This window comes from Mercenaria mercenaria, chromosome 3, assembly GCF_021730395.1.
Source record: "Mercenaria mercenaria strain notata chromosome 3, MADL_Memer_1, whole genome shotgun sequence".
Taxonomy (NCBI): domain Eukaryota; kingdom Metazoa; phylum Mollusca; class Bivalvia; order Venerida; family Veneridae; genus Mercenaria; species Mercenaria mercenaria.
Genome location: NC_069363.1, coordinates 19,971,579 through 19,993,643, shown reverse-complemented (window position 1 = coordinate 19,993,643; position 22,065 = coordinate 19,971,579). Strand labels below are relative to the sequence as shown.

Sequence of the window (22,065 nt, the reverse complement as noted above, 5' to 3'; positions counted from 1 at the left end):
CGACTGTACTGGTTTCCCAGTAGTTTCCGGACCTAAGTAGTTTTTCGGACCTTTTATATTTCGTGCTGTATAGACTTTACGCCGTCTAGACCTTTGTTGCCTTTACCTAGCAGCGAAAACCTGGCTTTACCGTACTTATTTATTATTTGAATATCCCGGTTGTTTTAACTTACTTCGATGTAATGTTTCCACAAGAGATTGTCAACTGCAGGGGAATTCCAGTTACAGTGCGCATGCGCAGAAATTGAGGCCCCTTGAATGTAAACATCAGTCACTTAATGCTTCCATTTACAGACGATACAGTAAAAACATTCCGATAGTAGAATCAAATAAAATAAAACAATGAAAGTCAGAAATTTACTATACTATGGCATTAAATCATCAATTAAAAATAGGAACCAAAATAGACAGGAATTCACCTACGATACCTTCTATCAATTAACTGTTTAACAGCTGTGTCCATGCTCGAGTGATCAGGGCGTTTTAGTACCAATTTTGAGACCGGTCGTGTTCTTTTTTTTTTAAGTTGTTGATTATATCAAAAGTTCTTAATTTCTTTTTTGTAATATTACCAGTCCGCTCAATACGTTCCGTCATTTTTGGCGTGACGTTGCAAACGTCATTCAAACGTAGTTAGACGTAGCTGTAATTAATGAGCCTATTATAAATCTAGTATTTGTTAAATTCTTGATATATACTTTTCAAATCATCATCACGCCTTAGAATTATGTTTTAATTTTGAGTACATGTACATATAACGAAATCGGAAATGTTTGCTTTTAGAGAAAGGTTACAACTGTTACAATCGAAGGTCCGGAAAACTACTCGAACTAACTGAGATATTTATGAAATTAATTGCCCCCTTTGAGGCCTCACCTACATTTCTGTTATAAACGCAACTGTAATACGAGTTCTGCATGGTGTTAACGAAGAACCTAGCTGTTTTCTGTGAAATTTTATGGTTTTTTTTCTATGTTTTGTTTGAAAGTTACTGACAAAAAATAGCGATTTCGGACCGGAAACTACTGGGAAACCAGTACCAGTATACTGGACTATAGTGGCCTCTGGTGCATGTTGGGACTAGATTCTGTGCAGCGAACAATTTTTCCGTTGTCAGTCTAGTCTTGACATATATGAAGAACTGATTTGATAAAACATTTTAAAACATTTGCATTTGTTCATAATTTTCATATCAAAAGACTGAAGAGCAAAACCGTCAGACAGATATGCTACACCCCCTAAACCTTCGTCGACTGGATTTAAGGCGTATAGATTCTAGGTTATCACTCTTCTATAAGATTCATCATGATCTGGTTGCTATCCCAATCGTAGATTACCTTACCCCAATGACCCGATGTGTCCGCTATGGCCATTCCATAAGTTATAGGTTAATTACTGCAACCACTGACTATTACAAGTTCTCTTATTTTCCGAGAACTGTGTACCATTGGAACCAACTTCCCCCCAGTGTCGTCCACCTCCCTACCCTAGAGCAGTTCAGTGCCGCAGTTTGCAGCCTTTAACATGTCTCGCCCTAGCTATCCTGCTAACTCAAGTTTTTTAACCTTTTTATTTCACCAAAAATTTTTTTTTTAGTTTCTTCCACTCTAATTTTTTATCACTATATTCTTTCTCTTTATGATTTTGACGCGCAAAACGTCAACGTCCCCGCAAGGGGTTCGACGGTTACGGAAGATAGAAGATAGGCTTACTGTCAAAACTGGAAAATATCAAAAAGAAAAACAAATGCAGAAAAAAGGTTCTGTATGACTAGGTTTTCCCGTCAGATAGGCAGCGCCTAATTTCATATTATTTATATCTATGTTCTTTCGCAATTTCTCAAATACCCTAAACAACCTTACAGAAAAATGGATTCCTTCCAAACAGTCAACTATAAGAGATCACCTTCCATTGGTCAATCAGGACATTAAAAAACTAATCAGAAGGAGGAACAGAGCTTTTAAAAAGGTTAAGAAAACTAGCTCATCTTCTGATCGAAAGAAATTTCTAGACTTAAAGCATCTAGTGCGGAAAAAGGTCAAAGAGGCTTATAGCCAGTATCTTGAGCACATCCTAAACCTGAATAACACTGATGCCTCACTCCCAAATAAACCAAATACTAAGAAACTGTACTCGCTCATTAAACACTCGAGACAGGAATCTTCCTCTATCCCTCCCCTTAAGTATGAAAATAAACTCCATCTGGATGATCAAGCTAAGGCAACAGTACTGAACAAACAGTTTCAGTCTGTTTTTAGTCCCAAATCACCACTAAACCTCGCCTCGCTCAGTAAAATGAAACTAACCCCAGATGGAAATTCAGTCCCTACTATGCCAGATATTAGGATAGGTACAAATGGTATTGAGAAACTTCTCAGCAACCTGAACCCCCATAAGGCCAGTGGTCCTGACAAAATCAAGCCTATAACACTTAAAACACTCTCTGTAGAACTATCTCCCATCCTTGAGGTCATATTCCAGAAATCCCTGGAAGGTTCACTTCCATTCCAGTGGAAATCTGCATATGTTGCCCCCATTTTTAAAAAGGTGATAGGTCAAATCCAGTAAATTATAGGCCAATTTCATTAACATGTGTCCTATGCAAAGTTCTTGAACACATTGTTTCATCATCAATTGTTAAGCACTTCACCAACCATGGTGTTCTGTATGACCTACAGCATGGTTTTAGGGAAAAAAGGTCATGCGTTACTCAGTTAGTTATGTTAGTAAATGATCTGGTCACCTCAGTCTACAATAAGAAACAAGTAGATCTTATACTTCTAGATTTTAGTAAGGCTTTCGACAAGGTTAGCCATGAGAAAGTCCTACTAAAAATGCATGAATATGGAGTCAGAGGTAACACACTAAGATGGTTCAAAGGCTTTTTAGATAATAGGATCCAATCAGTAGTATTAAATGGCACTACCTCTGATGCCATCCCAGTATCATCAGGTGTCCCGCAGGGGTCTGTACTTGGTCCCCTGCTCTTCATAGCTTACATAAATGACCTCCCACAAAACATTAGTTCCAAAGTCCGTCTGTTTGCAGATGACACGGCAATATATCTAATATTGTCATCTGCAGACCAATCTGTCACTCTCCAAAATGACCTAAAACTTCTAGAAAAGTGGGAGTTGGAGTGGGATATGGAGTTCAACCCCTCCAAGTGTCAAGTGATCCACGCCACTAGAAGGAAACATCCTATCCCTACCCAGTATTACCTACATGGAGTCCAACTTGAATCGGTCAGCTCAGCTAAATACATAGGCGTGGATATCTCAAATGACCTATCATGGGACAATCACATAAATAGGTCAACCAAAAAAGCTAACCAAACCCTAGGGTTCTTAAGAAGAAATATTAAGGTCAAATCCCAACCCATTAAGACCATTGCTTACCAAACTCTAGTCCGACCCCAGCTTGAATATGCCTCCGAGGTATGGTCGCCCCACACCCAAACCCAGATAGACCAAATTGAAAGCGTCCAAAGGAGAGCCGCCCGTTGGATCAAGACTGACTACTGCCGTACTTCCAGTGTAACAGATATGCTACACTCCCTAAACCTTCGTCGACTGGATTTAAGGCGTATAGATTCTAGGTTATCACTCTTCTATAAGATTCATCATGATCTGGTTGCTATCCCAATCGTAGATTACCTTACCCCAATGACCTGATGTGTCCGCTATGGCCATTCCCTAAGTTATAGGTTAATTACTGCAACCACTGACTATTACAAGTTCTCTTTTTTTTTCCGAGAACTGTGTACCATTGGAACCAACTACCCACCAGTGTCGCCCACCTTCCTACCCTAGAGCAGTTCAGTGCCGCAGTTTGCAGCCTTGGACATGTCTCGCCCTAGTTATCCTGCTGACTCAAGTTTTAACCTTTTTATTTCACCAAAGTTATTTTTTAGTTTCTTCCACTCTAAATTTTTATCACTACAGTACAGTATATTCTTTCTCTTATCATTTTGACGCGCAAAACGTCTACGTCCCCGCAAGGGGTTCGACGGTTACGGAAGATAGAGACCAAAGTTATCAAACGCACGTTAAATTCAAGATAACGCCATGTATAATGTATCTAAATAAGGCTTCTAAATTATTTATCTTCGACATTTTGTTGCTTTACTTCCGGGTCAAAATGTAGACTGAACTGGAACAACAACAACAACATTTTTAGTAAGCGGGAATTGAATGTAACAAGTTTGATTTTATTAGGCAATTAGAATCTGTAGTTTTTAATCAGAATTGTACAGCTATTACTACTTTACAGTAATGAATCGGAATTTCTGTTCAGTAGGCCTACAGTATCAAGATATCAGAGTAAGAAATATCTAAATATGAGGTTATTAATAAAACCCGGCCCGGCCCGGCCCGGACCAAACCACGGAAATAGCCGATTCCGATTGTACGGAAACCACCGGAAACTTACGGACGGAAGGCTAATATAATTACGAATGAATGGTGATACCGTCATCTTAATCAAGGCAAATTTATGAGTATTTTATTTCATTATTACAGAAACTTACGGACGGAAGGCTAATATAATTACGAATGATATCGTGTCGATATCAACTTACATATTTAGAATTTAGTAAAAAAACACTGAACTTTATCATGCCCGCGAGGAACTTCTTTGATGAATGGGTTAAGACTGCGTGTTTCTGGTTGCAAAAACGTCTTAATATAATTTGTAAACTTGTGCACAGGAAGTCGTTAAACATTATATATATAGCGTTGTTTTGACGAGCCTTCTAATTATTTCCCGAAATTTTGTATCGTTATCATTATATACTATTTTATAATCACGTATGTCCAAAAAGTTGTTATCTTTCGAAGAAAGAAATTCCTCTCGGGCCTCAAAGAATTTTTTTTCACCTGTGCATTTCTAAAGCCTAAATAATTCTTTGTGTCCGGTAACATGCCTAAAAATAGGTAGTAAATAGGCAGATTTTTTAATACTTTTTTGTTCAATGAGACTTTACGGAAATTATTTTTATGTTAAAAAAAATGAATACGAATAATTTCTAATATCACTGACACTTTTTTAAAGAATAGAATGAGCAGTTTTTTAAAACTTTTTATTAAAAAGTTTTTAAAAAATCTCAAAGACCATAAAACATTTAGGGTCATCTGGAACAACTGATACGTATTAGACCCTCCTGGGGTCATGTAAAAATTTTAGGATAGGTCGGGATACCGATTACGCACGAAGAATGCAGCGTTGAATATTGAAAAGTTTTACACACGGTACCCCATTTTCAAAATATTCCTGTATAAATATATAGAAACATACTGAGATAGGTTTGTTCACGCAATATTCTGAGTATCTCTGGAACTTTGTCGACTGAATTGATGTACGATGAAAGTCACAAATTGAATATATTGTGGTACATTGCAGTTTGTGGCATAGTCTTTGCACTTTCGATAACCGATTTCGTATTCGGCAGGTTGCTATGATGTTTTAACATTTTTTTTTTCAAGTTTGCAAGTAATCTCTGAATAAACTGACTAACTTAAGTTATATTCAAATTAGTTCAAAACTATATAGAGTAGAATCGAGATACAAATTTTACCTTTTTTCATTTTTGTACAGATGTCTCGTAATCCGGAGGTCGCGGGGTTGAATCCTGTCAGGGATTTTGACCGTGACTCCAGCAGTCCTTTTTTTCGGTGTGAGTACTGGTTAGTTTCCAGGAAGCGGTCATCGAGTGTATTTGACATTAGTTGGTGAACCAAAACTCGACGCGAAAAAAGAAATCTTTTAAATGGGAACAAAATTACCATTTAACTGCACTCAATATATAGAACGATTCACACTGTTTCGTGAAAAAGACCAAGTAACTTGTTAAGGTTCGTTTTGATATTTACCAATGCTCTATACTTTCAGATTATGCATTTAGACGCTTCAAGATTAAACTTCAATGGTTAGACATATCTTGTAAAACTTAGCAATTTATTTAGGTTGATTTGATATATTATTGTATACAGAATGCCCTTTCAGTCAGTTTGCTAGTGCTCAGCATTTTTGATACATAACAACAGAAGAATCGTTTGAGCCCGCTAATCATAATTTACAAATAAGTCTGGAAAAAAGCAAAATAAAACTTTGTATGGATGTTGTTTCTTCAAATCTGACAAATTTCTTCATTAATATTTTTTGTAAATTTATCAGTATCACAGTGTACTGCAGACGATTTACTCTAACATTGCTTACTTTACTATAAGTCACGTGACCACACCGGAAGTGAACTGTACTTGGATCTATATTGAGCAGCTTTAATGCTGTCGCATTCTGAGACCCTACGTTTTGTGAGTTTTCTTGGTAGAACCAAACCTATTGTAATTATGCAAATTAAAATGTTGCTCCTTTTTTATATACAGAGTAATTGCACGATAGTTTGCAGTTTTTTACGAGGGATCTGAGTGTAATTCTCCAGCTAAAATGGTTTGTTAAACTGCCCATGTGTGGCCAAATCCATAAAGCATCTCAGAAAAGTTTTAACCTTACACATGTTTTCAACTTTACGGTAAAGAAAGTGTAATGAGCGGGTTTTTCCAAAAAACAAGTTGTATCCTTCATAACTTGTTTAAATAATAGTAAAAGTTGATCTTCACCCGATAAAAGGGCCCGCCCGCTTAGCTCAGTAGGTAAGAGGGATCCTCGGGCGGGGCGTATGTTCTACGTGACTATTTGATAAACGACATTGTGTCTGAAATCATTAGTCCTCCACCACTGATAATTCGAGTGGGGAAGTTGGCAGTTACTTGCGGAGAACAGGTCTGTACTGGTACAGAATCCAGGAACACTTGAAAGGTTAACTGCCCGCCGTTACATGACTGAAATACTGTTGAAAAACGGCGTTAAACCCAAAACAAACAAATCACCCGATAAAACATTGTATTGAAAAGGTAAAATTCGTACTTCTTACGCAAATCGCGTCGAGAAATCACATTTTAGCCCTCAACCCTAAATATATAATAGTTGTGACGTTTCTGTTTTTACGGAGATTAATTTATTTTTGGAGTTGTCCAATATATCCAAACGGTAATTATGTTTCATTTGGTGTAACAGGCCCATTGAAACCTATATGTTTTCAAATGGAATGGCTAAGTAGAGCGTTTTTTTTTTAACAAATACAATTATGATAAAAAAAATTGAATTGTAATATGAGCGAAAGATGGGGTCTCCTTCGTTTTCGCGGTATTGTCTTAATTTTCTCCTACCCTATTTTCACGCGCAGGTATTGTACCCTCAATTTTTACATATACAAATGCTTGTATCTGAGGGAAAAATAAGTTAATCACCAAAAAAAAGTTTACAACAGCATAAATTTCATTTTAATTATATTCTTATTTTGTTAGCCATTTTCGATTTCTTTCCGATCTTTATTGTTACGAGGTGTATACCTGAATACATGTACACACAAAAGCGGCGTAATGAAAAACATAATATAGTACTTCTTATTAAACATTTTACTGATCGTTCGCCGCTCAGTATGTATCTTTTATTTTCTGAAAATGTTCCTGAAATGTTTTTGAATGAAATAAAATTATAAAATGACTACCAGGTTCATTTTCATGCTGCAGTGCTAGAAAAAATTTTGACTGTGCATATCAAAGTCCCGACCAACTTAAAAGTCAGAATTAGCCGGGAAGAATTATTTCCTGTTGTGGCTTTTTAGGATTTTAAGCCCATTTTCGTCAACATTTTATTATACATTTACATTTTGAATACTAAACTCTTTCTCTACAGTAACTTACAATTGTCGCATTGAAAAATATTAGTCACGGATAGAGTTATTTCGAGGGATCACCCTCTCAGGAATACATTATTTATTCTATTATACCGGAAAATAAATGAAATGGTTTATTTAACGTTAAAAAAGTTATTACTTACCAAATAATGAAGACATAATTAAGGAGGCTTTACTAGTAAGCATTTAGATTGTCGCGACTTTGCTGTATAAAAAGACTTTTTGATAAGTATAGTCTTGAGGTTACATATCGCTGTATTTATGGGCATACTTCAACAAAATCAGCAGCAGTAACATTCGAAAAACGGCGATAACTACGGAACATATAATGAGAGCACTCATTTTCTTAGTAGTTAGTAGTTAGTTAATTTCCAATCCGATGGTGATAGTTTCAGATTAATATTTGATAAAAAATTGTTTTCAAAATGTTGCATGTAGAACAAATCATTCAAAAGCAGAAAAGAAAAATAGGCCGGGTTTACACATCTATGAACACAAGATAAAGTAATTTAATCTTGTAATCAGTACGAAAGTATCGATCTCTCATAGGGGGACATGAAAATGTAATATCGCATGCGCAGAAAAACAAAATAGCGTTGTTGCGCATGGGATATAAGAATAATTATTTTTATCATTAAATCAATATTTATAGTCCTTTCCATTTTTAGCTCGACTATTCATAGAATAGTGAGCTATTGCACTCGCCCATGCGTCGGCGTCGGCGTCGGCGTCGGCGTCTGCGTCCGCGTCCGCGTCCCGATTTTGGTTAAGGTTTTGTATGTAAGCTGGTATCTCAGTAACCACTTGTGGGAATGGATTGAAACTTCACACACTTATTGACTGTGACAAACTGACTTACATTGCACAGGTTCCATAACTCTATTTTGCTTTTTTACAAAATTATGCCCCTTTTTCAACTTAGAAATTTTTGGTTAAGGTTTTGTATGTAAGCTGGTAACTCAGTAACCACTTGTGGGGATGGATTGAAACTTCACACACTTATTCACTGTGATGAACTGATCTACATTGCACAGGTTCCATAACTCTATTTTGCTTTTTTACAAAATTATGCCCCTTTTTTCGACTTAGAAATTTTTGGTTAAGGTTTTGTATGTAAGCTGGTATCTCAGTAGTTACTAATGGGAATGGATTGAAACTTCACATACTTGTTCACTATCATGATTTGACATTCACTAAGCAAGTCCCATAACTCTACTCTCTTTTTTTTCAAAATTATGCCCCTTTTTCGACTTAGCAGTTTTTGGTTAAATTTTTGTATGTAATCTGATATCTCAGTATCCACTAATTGGAATGGATTGAAACTTCACACACTTGTTCACTGTCATGATCTAACATGCACTGTGAAGGTCCCATAACTCTACTTGGCATTTTTACAAAATTATGCCCCTTTGACTTAGCACTTTTTTGTTAAGTTTTTGTATGTAAGCTGGTATCTCAGTATCCACAAATTGGAAAGGATTGAAACTTCACACACTTGTTCACTGTCATGATATGACATGCAGTACAGAGGTTCAATACCTCTACTTTGCATTTTACAAAATTATGCCCCTTTTTCAACTTGTATTCATTCAATTGACAAGGCTGTTGAATAGTCGAGCGTTGCTGTCCTCCGACAGCTCTTGTTCTAGATGCAGTCAAATGTTCAACGATAAAAAGTCGGAGAGTATTTTCTCGAAGGCGGAGTCAAACACACATATTGACCTCCAGCTGTGACGCCCACACGTTATTACGTTTAAACAATGCGACGTCGTATACAATTAACTACGAATTTCAAAGATGACCTAAGGCTGCAGACATTTGTATCTAATGTTTATACTTATGAGTAGGCTGGATTTAATAATAAAACAATTGTCGCCTTTTATGTGTGATCGATATGTGGATTTATCGACCTGTATACCGATATCAAGTCGATAAATTCGCCCGAGGTTGATATTGCTTTTATCAGACCGATAATTCCACATATGAGCCACGCCATGAGAAAACCAACATTGTCTATTGCGATTAGAGAAACCGTTAGCAAACAGCATGGATCCTGACCAGACTGTGCGGATGTTGGTTTTCACATGGCGCGGCTCATTTCGACCTCACCAAAAGGCAATTATTGTATAATATGATTAGTTGCGCAGAAGTTGAAAATAACGATTTTGCGCACGAGATATAAAAACACTTGTAAATATGATATATTATTCAAGTTAAACTAGTGGGAAAATTGCATTGGACATTGTGATGGGTATAATAATTTAACATTTGAATTGCCCACATTTGTAATCCATTTTACAAACAAAAAAGTTACCATCGTGTGGATAGTTGTATAAGCATAAGCTGAAAAAGTTCGTAGTCCGACCAGACCGGGTTTTTTTTTTAATTCTGTGTTAAAAAGATATGCAAGTATTATTTCAAATATAAAAGAAAGAGAAATAAAAAAATAAATAATCTAAAAATAAAAATAACGTTAGCAGTAAATTGTTAAAACACGAAAGTTCATTGCTATCACTACCCTCTAATTTATCCATATTAGATATTTACCGGGATTTTTTTATTGTTTTGTTTTAAACAGACTGAGCGCTGAGCGGGCATGTTTCGAGGGGGAGGGGGTCCGGGTCGAAACTTTGCGACCGCTCTTTCATATTTTATACTCCAGTTTATTCATTTCTACAATTTACTGTAACTCCAGGTATCATGATACATATCACCCGTTTTTGTTTAAAGCTAAATCATATGATTTATCATTTTAGCAACATTTTATGATATTTTTTTCAGTTTTCTTGTATTTCAGGAACAAAGACCTATTACACAGAGTTAAACCTCTTCTGGAAATGTTTACTTTGACACTTTTTATGAAATTTTGTAATTGCCTCCCTTTAATATGAAAAAATGTAAAAAGTGGACTATTTTTTTAGCTTTAGATATAATTTATAGTTTTATATTCAGATTTGAATACCTCAACAACCTGAAACAAATGGCAAGTATGAAAACAGCGCATAGCTTCGAAGTTCATCTATTTTCGATCTGTCTTGGTTGCGCAACCGAGATAGGCAAAAGGAGTATAATAATAATTTCATAAACTTACATTTCTAGTTAATTTTCGCAAAATGTGTACTTATCAATGCAAATCTTTGACAAACTAAATATAAGAGTGTTTATATTTATATGTTCCCTAAGGCAAGATATTTCTATTAAATTAATACTTAATATGCTAAAACGCTATCTTGGTCGGGCAAACAAATTTTATAAATACTTCGAGTGCACGTTATAGACCCCTTCGTCGTACTACACAACATAGTGTCACATCTTTAGGTGTGAAATAACGACTTTCCATTAACTAGCCTGTCAAGTTCTGTTGAAAGTATTCCTGCAAACTGCTATATCGTGCCTGTCCGGTACACAAAATGACACATCGCCGTGACTGCCGAACGTATTACTTCTTTGATTGAGTGTGATTCAAATATCTTGTTATTTTAGGTCTTTGCTTATGTTAAGTGCAATACTTCATCAAACATACGTATCATCAATATTAAATACTTTGCTTCTACTTTTGTAATAATGAAATAAAATACTCATAAATTTGCCTTGATTAAGATGACGGTATCACCATTCATTCGTAATTATATTAGCCTTCCGTCCGTAAGTTTCCGGTGGTTTCCGTACAATCGGAATCGGCTATTTCCGTGGTTTGGTCCGGGCCGGGCCGGGCCGGGTTTTATTAATAACCAAATATGATATTTGGTGTGGAATTGTTATCAGGTACAAATTGTGATTTTTCCGGAAAATCTCATAGCTGATCAGTCTGTTGTAATTATATGATATCTTTAAATACATATTTTTTGTACTGTGACATGCTAAACGGTTGTCAAAGGCACTCCATATCAAAATTAGATGGTAAAAGTTAAGAAAATGTCCTACTTTCAGTTTCTATTCCTAGAATACATTTTATTCATTAGAAAATCGATCACAAATCGTTAAAGTCTGTTCCATTCCAAAGGTTTACCCCAACTTTGGAGTCATATGACAAAACTACGACACTTACCGGCAAAGTAAACATGGTTTGATAAACTAAAAAAAAGTCACCCTCGAGAAATTTAACGCTTTTTTTCTGCTTTGCCAAATATCCAAATAAATGACAAATTTATATTTTCAACGGCAGTCTCCCATTGTAATTTCTTGTCGCCATTGGAGTTTGCTCTCTAAATTTGAAGTATTGCGGGAAAATTCTCGTGAATTTTATCGGGAGCGACTCAAAACTCATTTCGTTCACAATTCCCTACAAGTGAATGCATGAGTGAAATGAAATTTTGTGTTTAAAAACATGTTATTTAGATCTAGAAAAAATGTAAATTGACTCACTTTTAACCTATCAAAGTTGTAAACACTCCAAAATTCTTCCAAGTCTTCAATAGCTCTATCCAATCCTCAATGAATCAGTTGTAAACAACATTGTAAGCTCTTTTACACATCGATGAAATTCAGGCATCAATCGCACCATGCCCTTGAAACGATGACTTGTTCAATTTAACATCATTTCCAAACGCATGGTTCAAAGATAACCTGTATTTTAGCATCCTTAATGAAGTATTTACAGTCCGCCACATATCCAATTTCTTTCACAATGAACACAATATTCACCCTATCGAGTCCCGGTTGTGTATGCTTCTTTTTCTTTGAAAGAAACTTATGACGTATGAGATAAATGACGTAGTATTGCTGGCACTATGCAGATTTATATGAGGCGAACAAGGGAAAATTTACATAGGTGTACAATCAGCCGATAGAAGATAGAAATCTTGACGTGTGTCATGCTATAATCATATTTTACTTTTTGAAATTTATAGATCTATTTAAACAATGATTAATTCTTTATCATTTCGTCAACCTATCTGTTTTATTTTTTTTATAATGTTGCTGTTTATATGGAAGCATCTCCTTTTTTAAAAGCGAAATCGGATCGTGAACCCATTCTCTTTTTTTATTAAACTATTATTATTATCTTTATTATGCCAGATTTACATTTGACTTAAATAACTGGTAAAAAGTCCAGAGAGCAGTCATAGAACGTAAAATATTGTTATACATAACCGCCGATTTCAATTATAAAAAAATATCCCCGAACTATCATTTATCAACTTTTATTGTCCATCTGAGCTACGATGTCCAGAAACAGATTTAAACATTTACAAACTATTTTCAAATCATTCATGAATAATTAACGCTAATGCGAGCTGAAACTTGTTTTCTTTCCGTTAAAGTTTTGCTTTAGTCTTACATTACTCCAGTCAGGGTTTTTTTAACAAAGGTTTGATATTTTCTTTTTGTTTCTAATCATTATTTTTATATATCCTATATTCCTGTTGAATTTGCAGTCTGGAGTATGCTTTTAAATTCCACAAAGGTATGAGCGCAATCGTCGCAAGTGTTACGTAACTTCAGATTTTTTTCTGGATTTAACGAGCACAGATTAATTATTGTCTCTGGCACAAAGTCTTGTTAATAAGGTCCACGGAGACAGATTGATAATTCTTTTCTTTTCGGTCGGTGCTCACACGTGTAACATTCGGCACGTGACGAGGCGCGCGATCGAAGAAAATATGATAGAATGATCAAAATGATAAGCAAAAAGTGTAACATAGGCGTAGGAGCAGCGGGACCTGAAGGACACCCGGTGTACAGCATGTATTTTGCCCCCCCCCCCCCCCCCCATCTTACCTCCCCGTCGTTTCCCGCACTTTTAATTAAAACAAGAGTTTTTTTTCCTAGAATTAACAGAAAAAGCCCATTTGAGAGAGCATTTATATAAGAATTTAGACTAAATTCAGGGGTGTAAAAAATTTTTCACACCAATCGCCCTGCAGGACTAATAGCCAGTAATATATACTCGCCCTTAGTGAACAGCCACTCGCCCTAATAATTGACACTTTTAATACTGTCACTTTTATGAAAGGAGTATTATGTACAATAGTATTATTTCCCGAAAAATATTTATTTTGAAAAGTGTCTAAAAAATTTGGACACAATAACCATCGTCCATCCACCCGTGTTGAAAGAGATGAAGAAAAAACGTTAAAGATTATCGGTAATTATTCAGTTGATAAACTAAGTAATTGACCTTGTTTTCATGATCAATTTACACCCCCTCAAAGAGCTAAAAGAAGTGTGTCAGTATCTTGACATCTGAAGTGGAGATCAAAGCGGTATTTTTGCTCGAGATTGTCATGGCATTACGTCATGTTTTTTCGCGCCATGTGACACATCACTGTCTGATCGTACCGCATCGGTTCTTAAAGGTAGTCAATCACATTAATTTTGAGGAACATTTTCTGACATTTTTCAGTATTTATATATTCTGTTAGAGATTTATTTAAGGAACGAAAAGACCCATTACATAAAGTTAGATACCTATTGGAAATGTATGATTTATTACTTCTTAAGAAATTTTGTAATTATCTCCCTTTAATACAAAAGTGTTTAAAACGTGGAATATTTCTTTTAATTTCAATATAATTTCTAGTTTTACATTTGCATTTGATATATATTGGAATATTACAACTATCTGAAACAAAAGGCAAGTTTTGAAACAAAGTGTAGCTTTGGAATTGATTTATTTTAAATCTATCTGGGTTGCGCAACCAAGATAGACAAAGGGAGGTAATAATAATTTTATAAACTTGCATTTCTAATTAATTTTGCAAGATATGTTCTTGTCAATGCAAATCTTTACAACTCTAATACAGTAGTGCTTATATTCATAACATTCCTTAGGCAATGTATGTTGGTTGGGCAACCAGGATAGGAAAATCATAGTTTAAAAATTCTTCCAGTGAAATCTGATGTGTACTAAGAACTTGATAAACACAAATAAGTGTAAATTATCAGTTGGTAAAGTTTTAAAAAATCTGAAAGTTGACCAAAATCTGATTAACCACCTTTAAAATTGCTGAGAATAGAAATCAATAAAAGTTTCTTCTTTAATTTGTTATCAAAAGCGAATGTGCTATATCCCGTATAAAAGGTAAGTGTCTCAAACGATAGTTACTATAGCGGATATCCTACCTCTGTGACCTATTTGCCCTCAAGGAATTTACATTATTGTTTGACAAAAAAAACTTTTAAATTGTTGGTAAAAAAATACATGTACAAAGATTCATTTAAAACTTAATAAAAACCGCAATAAATTCCAGTCAATCCAGGTAGCGACTGAACCATCTCAAAGTTTGTTGAGGTTTTGGAGTTGTAATTTCTGAATTTTGGCTCGATCGGTCGAGTATACAGCGAGGTCCACTCGTCCTACTCAGACTTTAACTCGCCAATGCGAGCGGGCGAGTGGAATTTTACACCCTGTCAGTAAAACGTTAAATTGTTACCTTTGAAAAAGAGGCCATTGTCCTTTCTACATTTTTTATCCACAGTGGTGACTAAAGGAGTTTACATGCAACATAAATATGGAGTCTTAAAGAAAATATTTGTTTACGTTATTACTTTTCTGTATGTTTTCCGTCACTGGTCTAATATAAAAATTTGGCCTTTCAGTGGAACATTTACATAAACTGATATTTCTTTATAAATTAGATCTGGGTCCTAAATATAACTAAAAAATACAGAAATGTTAACAAAATTATTTAGGAAAACCCAATATTTCTATTTCTAAACGGTCAAGATAGTTTTTGTAACTATGAACGTTTTTCAACGCAAATATTTCGAGTAGTAGACATCTAACCATTTTATGTTTAAAACATTTTTTTCCTTGTCCTGTCCGTTCAGATTAATGTGACGTGATTGAAAGGGAATATCCTGACGGACTGCGAAGTTTAGTTTCCACTTTTATTAATTAAATCCATAAAAATACTTCCGGGAGGTAATATCTATCTAGGTCACATCCACAGAAGTCAAGTTATATTATAATTTTCCGGTCTAACAACAGAAAACATAATATAAGAAGAATACCCATGTGTTATTAAAATATCGAGACGCTCGCACGCACATTTGTTTTTAGAATGCCATTGATTTTTGTGTTTGTTTCTTTCTATTTTCTTATTTATTTATTTATTTATTCATGTTGAGGTGGCCTGACATGAATTCCCCAAGAATTAGCATAATACGATAACAAACACAGTATTTTCAAATATTAACTCGGGCGTTTTAATTTTGAGTTGACCCCTAGTTTGTTGCGCTACGGACGCCGCCATATTCGAAAGTCGACGTAACGTCATATAGCATTACGGCCTATGGGGAAAAAAGAAAAATCCAAGATTATATCTTTAAAATACACTTTATTGAAAAAATGAAAAAAAGGTCTAGAGATATTGATGTATGGTATATAAATATGTTTTTTGGACGAATTTATCGATACTGATAATTCAGAAACGAGGTAAACATAATAGGTGGAACAGACTTAAGGTGCGCGAAAAACGATTACTCTAGGATACCTACTCTGGATAAGTAGCTCAAGTGATCTATACTTTCAGACTTCAGAAAAGTTGGAAAAAATGGCCGGACATTTGGTCCAGCAATGCCTAAAAATCTGCCGGACCAAAAAAAATATGCCGGATCGAAGAAAATGTCAGTGTACCACATATGTTGCTTTTCTCCATCATAATTCATATTCAAGCCAGGTGTGAACATTTTTAGTCCATTTTTCGTTAAATGTTCGGTCAACCCTTTTATTTTCATACATTTGTTTCCTTTCACTACGATTGTTGGGCGTTAATTTACGTTTCTTTCCCGGTTCTTCCCCGGCATAATATGTAAGTGATGCCATTTTGATATGTTGTCCAAGATGTTGCAGTTCTCGGGGTACAATAAATGCTGGTCAGTCGGACCGAATCCGGATTATCAAACCGCGGACCGGATCAAAATTTTCCGGTCATGTCTATTGGACCGGTGACTTTCCAGAAGTCTGACTTTACCAGTTTATGATCTGTCGCCATTGTTAACAGACAGACCCAGTTTATGTGCTTAAAATATGTCTTTTTAAATGAACAATCCTGTTTTTATTAGTCCCCTACTGGTTGAAAACCAGTTTCGGGGACTATAGGAATGCACTTTTCCGTCATTCTGTCCGTCCGTCCGTCCGCAATTTCGTGTCCGGTTCATAACTCTGTCATCCATGAAGGGATTTTAATATTACTTGGCACAAATGTTCCCCATGGTGAGACGACGTGTCAGGCGCAAAACCCAACCCCTAGCTCAAAGGTCAAGGTCACAATTGGAGGTCAAAGGTCAACAGGGCTTTTTTCCTGTCCGGTCCACAACTCTCCCATCCTTGAAGGGATTTTAGTTTTACTTGGCACAAATGTTCCCCATGATGAGATGATGTGTCATGCGCAAATCCCGGACCCCTAGCTCAAAGGTCAAGGTCACAGTTGGAGGTCAAAGGTCAACAGGACTTTTTTCCTGTCCGGTCCATAACTCTCCCATTCATGAAGAGATTTTAATATTACTTGGCACAAATGTTCCCCATGAGGAGACGACGTGTCATGCGCAAAACCTGGACCCCTAGCTTAAAGGTCAAGGTCACAATTGGAGGTCAAAGGTCAACAAGGCTTTTTTCCTGTCCGGTCCATAACTCTCCCATCTATGAAGGGATTTTAATATTACTTGCACAAATGTACCTCATAATAAGACGATGTGTCATGCACAACTTTCAGACCCCTAGCTCAAAGGTCAAGGGTCACACTTAGCAGTCAAATGTTAACATAGCATGAACAGGGTCTGTTTCGTGTCCGGTCCATAACTCTGACATTCATTAAGGGATTTTAATATCACTTAGCACAATGTTCCCCATGATAGACGATGTGTCATGCGCAAATCCCGGACCCCTAGCTCAAAGGTCAAGGTCACAATTGGGGTCAAAGGTCAACAGAGTTTTTTTTCCTGTCCCATCCATAACTCTGCCATCCATGAAGGGATTTTAATATTACTTGGCACAAATGTTCCCCATGATGAGACAACATGTCCTGCACAAAGCCCAGACCCTTAGCTCAAAGTCAAGGTCACAATTGGAGGTCAAAGTCAATAAGGTTTTTTCCCTGTCCGTTTCTAGAACTCTGTCATCCATCAAGGGATTACAATATTACTTGACATAAATGTTTCCCATGATGAGACGACGTGTCATGCGCAACACCCAGTACCCTAGCTTAAAGGTCAAGGTCACACTTTGAGATCAAAATTCAAGAGGATTTTTTTCCTGTCTGGTCTGTAACCTTGTCATGCAAAGCAGGATTTAGATATCAGTTGGCACAAATATTCCCCTGGATGAGACAACATGTCATGCGCAAGAACCAGGTCCCTAGGTCTAAGGTCAAGGTCATATTTAGAGGTCAAAGGTCAAATTCAAGAATGACTTTGTACAGAACATTTCTTCTTCATGCATGGATGGATTTGATGTAACTTGGATCAAATGTTCACCACCATGAGGCACCCTTGTTTTTAGAATTACGTCCCTTTGTTGTTACTATAAATAGATTTTATTGTAACTTTTTTATTACTGGCGGTAGAGAAAAATCGAGACCACTTTTCTGTGGTACAGCATGCATGTTACATCCAATTTTTAGGTGTATTTTGACCTGTCTCTATATATTATATTATATTATATAGATTTTTTTTTTTTTTTTTTTTTTTTTTTTAAAGATTAATTTCCCTTTGTTGTTACTATAAATAACTTACATGATAACATTTTTATAATCAGCCAAAAAAATTCAATATTAAAACAACTGTGGGTTTTTATATATGCACATTTTAATCCAAGTGTGTTGTTATAACATATTGTATATGTAGTACAATATTGTTTATACATCATTGACAGATATCAGTTCATTATGTTATACTGCAGTAGAGAAAATTAGGTGCCTTCCAGTAGGGGACTTTGTATTGCATGGCAATACTTCATTCACTTGTTCATTTTAAAAAGAAACTAAAACAGGTTTGAATTTCGCACTGTCATCATGTTCAAATGAAAACCATGAATGCATAATAGTCACATGCACAAAATGTGTGCTGGTTATTTGTGCCTAAATATGGATATAACTTAATGACGAAAGGTGTTTTCTGAAAAAGAAAGGGGTCCCAAAGCATCTACAGGGTACATCAGCTCAGTTACACTTGACTATCACGCAACGGGTGGTTTGGTCAAGAGGGAAGATGGAAAGGATAGATCAGGGCCTCCACTGTCGATCGCCAATGTCGCCATTTGCGATGATTTTAAGACTTTGGCGCTAAATTTTGCGAACTGGCGAAGGTAAGAAAAATAAGTGGCGCATAGTTTTTTTTCCTCGGCATTTGTTTTTTCCGTAGTGATATAAGCGGCCCAATAATTGGTTCCCGATACACGTGTTTACCTAGACGCTGGTAGTGAATAAAATCGATAACCAGTCTAGGCGGTGTTGACAATTCGACTATTGAAGTTGGTTGACACTTTGAGAAGATAATTGCGTAATAATGTGTGAATTGATGATTAACCAGTAATCAAAACATCTGCCAGCTTGTATGTTTGACCTCTGCCGAGAATTCACCAAAATTAACGCCGATTACGGTGTACTTTATGTGTTGCGATTTTTTACAAAAAAAAAAAAAAGATCGACATGTTTGTGGCATGCAGTTGTATGACTGACGAATTTTAAATAAGTACGAAAGATACCTTTAATTTGTTAGTTTTTGCAAGATAATTTTGTAATTCTTCAGTTTTCATAAAAGATTTTAACGATGGATCCGAAAACAAAAACACATCGACCTCAATTTGTATCCTGGACCTGGGTTAATTTCTTTGAAATGTTCAGAAGCTGGAAGATATCACTTGCTACCATGCTTCTTAAAAATCATTAGACAAGTGTTCAACTCGACCTTTTAGAATAGAAAAAAAAACCAAATTTCCTTTCCGAAAATAAATGAGTCCTGAAAAATTGGTAATTCTGACCAAAGAGCTATAAAAATAAAAAATTACTTCTACAATAAACTAATGCACCTTCAAAACTTGTTATTATTCCTAATGAAATTACTTACAATATTTTATTTCTCTATGCACACTATGACAGCCAACTAAGAGAAATAAAAGTGGCTCAGAACTTTGGCTCAAAAATGGCTCTAAAGTGGCTCCAACTTTTTCAAATTGGCAAAAAAATTGGCGACAGGTATGAAAAACCCAGAGGAGGCCCTAATAGATAGTTAGAAGAGTGGGATAGGTAATAGGGAGAAGTAGAAAAAGTGTTACGCAGTTACGTTTTTGCCCCTTTAACCCAAGTCTTTCCAGTTACGGTGGCTGCGGCTGGCACAGCTCCAGGGATCATCAGGATGTACTTGTAGCTGGGATGGTCCTACTTAGAACTTCAGTGATGGTAACCCTGCTTGAAGGATACCTAGTCAGGGGCGTCAGTGGTCGCTAGTGATGGGCCGATTAGCGGATATAATTGATTGACAGCTAGAAAAGTCCAACCGATTCCGATAATCGATTATGTTTTCTCAGAGTCGATAGCGGGTACGAATCTACACGGGTATGAACGAAGGTTTCCGAAGGGAAATACGGTGCGTGAGAATTTATGTTTACCTTAGAAATATCCAAAATATGGACTACCTGCATGCATAACGGATAAAACAGAAGTATGCCGACAATCAAACGTTAGTATTTCGTTTCAGTTATCCAATGAAAATGGTTTAACATCTTACAGTTAGGATCAGCTGTTAACATGGCGGCATCCAAAGCGTCAAAAAAAGTGGGGCCAAAAAAATTAGCGAAACTTTGATGAATTTTCGTATTTCACAACGGTATGCCCGAGGGAATTTATCTGTTGAAACTGGACACTAATGCAGTCAAATTTCCGTGTGCATGACATAATTTCAATAGGAAGAACTTTGGTGTTTCAGTTGCAGTTGTCATAATTTTTTTTCTGCCAAAATTCTGTTTACCCAGTATTGCTGACCAGTGTACATATGGAAACAGATTAAACTCTGATTTTTATCTGATCATTTTTAGCTCATCTGATTTTTTGAAAAAAAATGATGAGTTATTGTCATCACTTGAGCGGTTGTCGGCGTCGGCGTCGGCGTCTGCGTCGGCGTTGCCTGGTTAAGTTTTATGTTTAGGTCAGCTTTTCTCCTAAACTATCAAAGCTATTGCTTTGAAACTTGGAATACTTGTTCACCATCATAAGCTGACCCTGTATAGCAAGAAACATAACTCCATCTTGCTTTTTAAAAGATTTATGGCCCCTTTTGTACTTAGAAAATATCAGATTTCTTGGTTAAGTTTTATGTTTAGGTCAACTTTTCTCCCAAACTGTCAAAGCTATTGCTTTGAAACTTGGAATACTTGTTCACTATCATAAGCTGACCCTGTACAGCAAGAAACATAACTCCATCTTGCTTTTTGCAAGATTTATTGCCCCTTTTGGACTTAGAAAATCAGTTTTCTTGGTTAAGTTTTATGTTTAGTCAGCTTTTATCCTAAACTATCAAAGCTATTGCTTTAAAACTTGCAACACTTGTTCACCATCATAAGTTGACCCTGTACAGCAAGAAACATAACTCCATCCTGCTTTTTGCAAGATTTATGGGCCCCTTTTGGACTTAGAAAATATCAGATTTCTTGGTTAAGTTTTATGTTTAGGTCAACTTTTTCTCTTAAACTATCAAAGCTATTGCTTTGAAACTTGCAACACTTGTTCACCATCATAAGCTGACCCTGTACAGCAAGCAGTGTAACTCCATCCTGATTTTTGCAATAATTATTGCCCCTTTTGGACTTAGAAAATCATTTTCTTGGTTGAGTATTATGTTTAAGTCAACTTTTGTCATAAACTATCAAAGCTATTGCTTTAAAACTTGCAACAGTTTTTCACCATCATAAGTGGACACTGTACATCAAGAAACATAACTCTATCCTGCTTTTTGCAAGAATGATGGCCCTTTTTAGACTTAGAAAATCATGGGTAGGACAATATTTCTATTACACAAAAAAAATCAGATGAGGGTCAGCACCCGCAAGGCGGTGCTCTTGTTTTACCAAGCTTCATGGCATTGTTATATGCCATAGCAACAAGTAGTTGGAACATGGTGCTACTCAGTAGAGTCAGGCTATGGTAACCATTGTATGAAAATATTAATATTACCGAAAAATAACTGAATTCATTTAATGATTTTCTACAATCACTATTTTTGTCAGCCGGAGAAAGACTGAAATATCTGTACTTCCTTGCTATATGCTAGATATGTTCCAGGTACAGGTATGCCAGTCAACTGTCACAAATGACAGCTATGAGTCTATGATACATGTATGTAAACCAGATTGCAATTTATTGTTGTTTCCC

The 22,065-nt window shown here is 36.0% G+C and overlaps 1 protein-coding gene across 4 annotated transcripts in view; it reads left to right on the top strand.

Moving 5' to 3' along the window:
* The first annotated feature begins 4,137 nt into the window (after positions 1-4,137).
* LOC123525321 (uncharacterized) overlaps positions 4,138-22,065 on the top strand; it is a 92,647-nt gene continuing 74,719 nt past the window's right edge. For 2 of the 4 annotated variants that reach the window (XM_045304278.2, XM_045304274.2), the window contains exons 1-2: positions 4,159-4,343; positions 11,498-11,521. The gene's annotated coding sequence lies outside the window, so the exon portion shown is untranslated. Of the gene's footprint in view, positions 4,344-11,497; positions 11,522-22,065 lie in introns of all 4 variants that reach the window. The other 2 variants (XM_045304276.2, XM_045304275.2) reach the window with 2 other exon arrangements.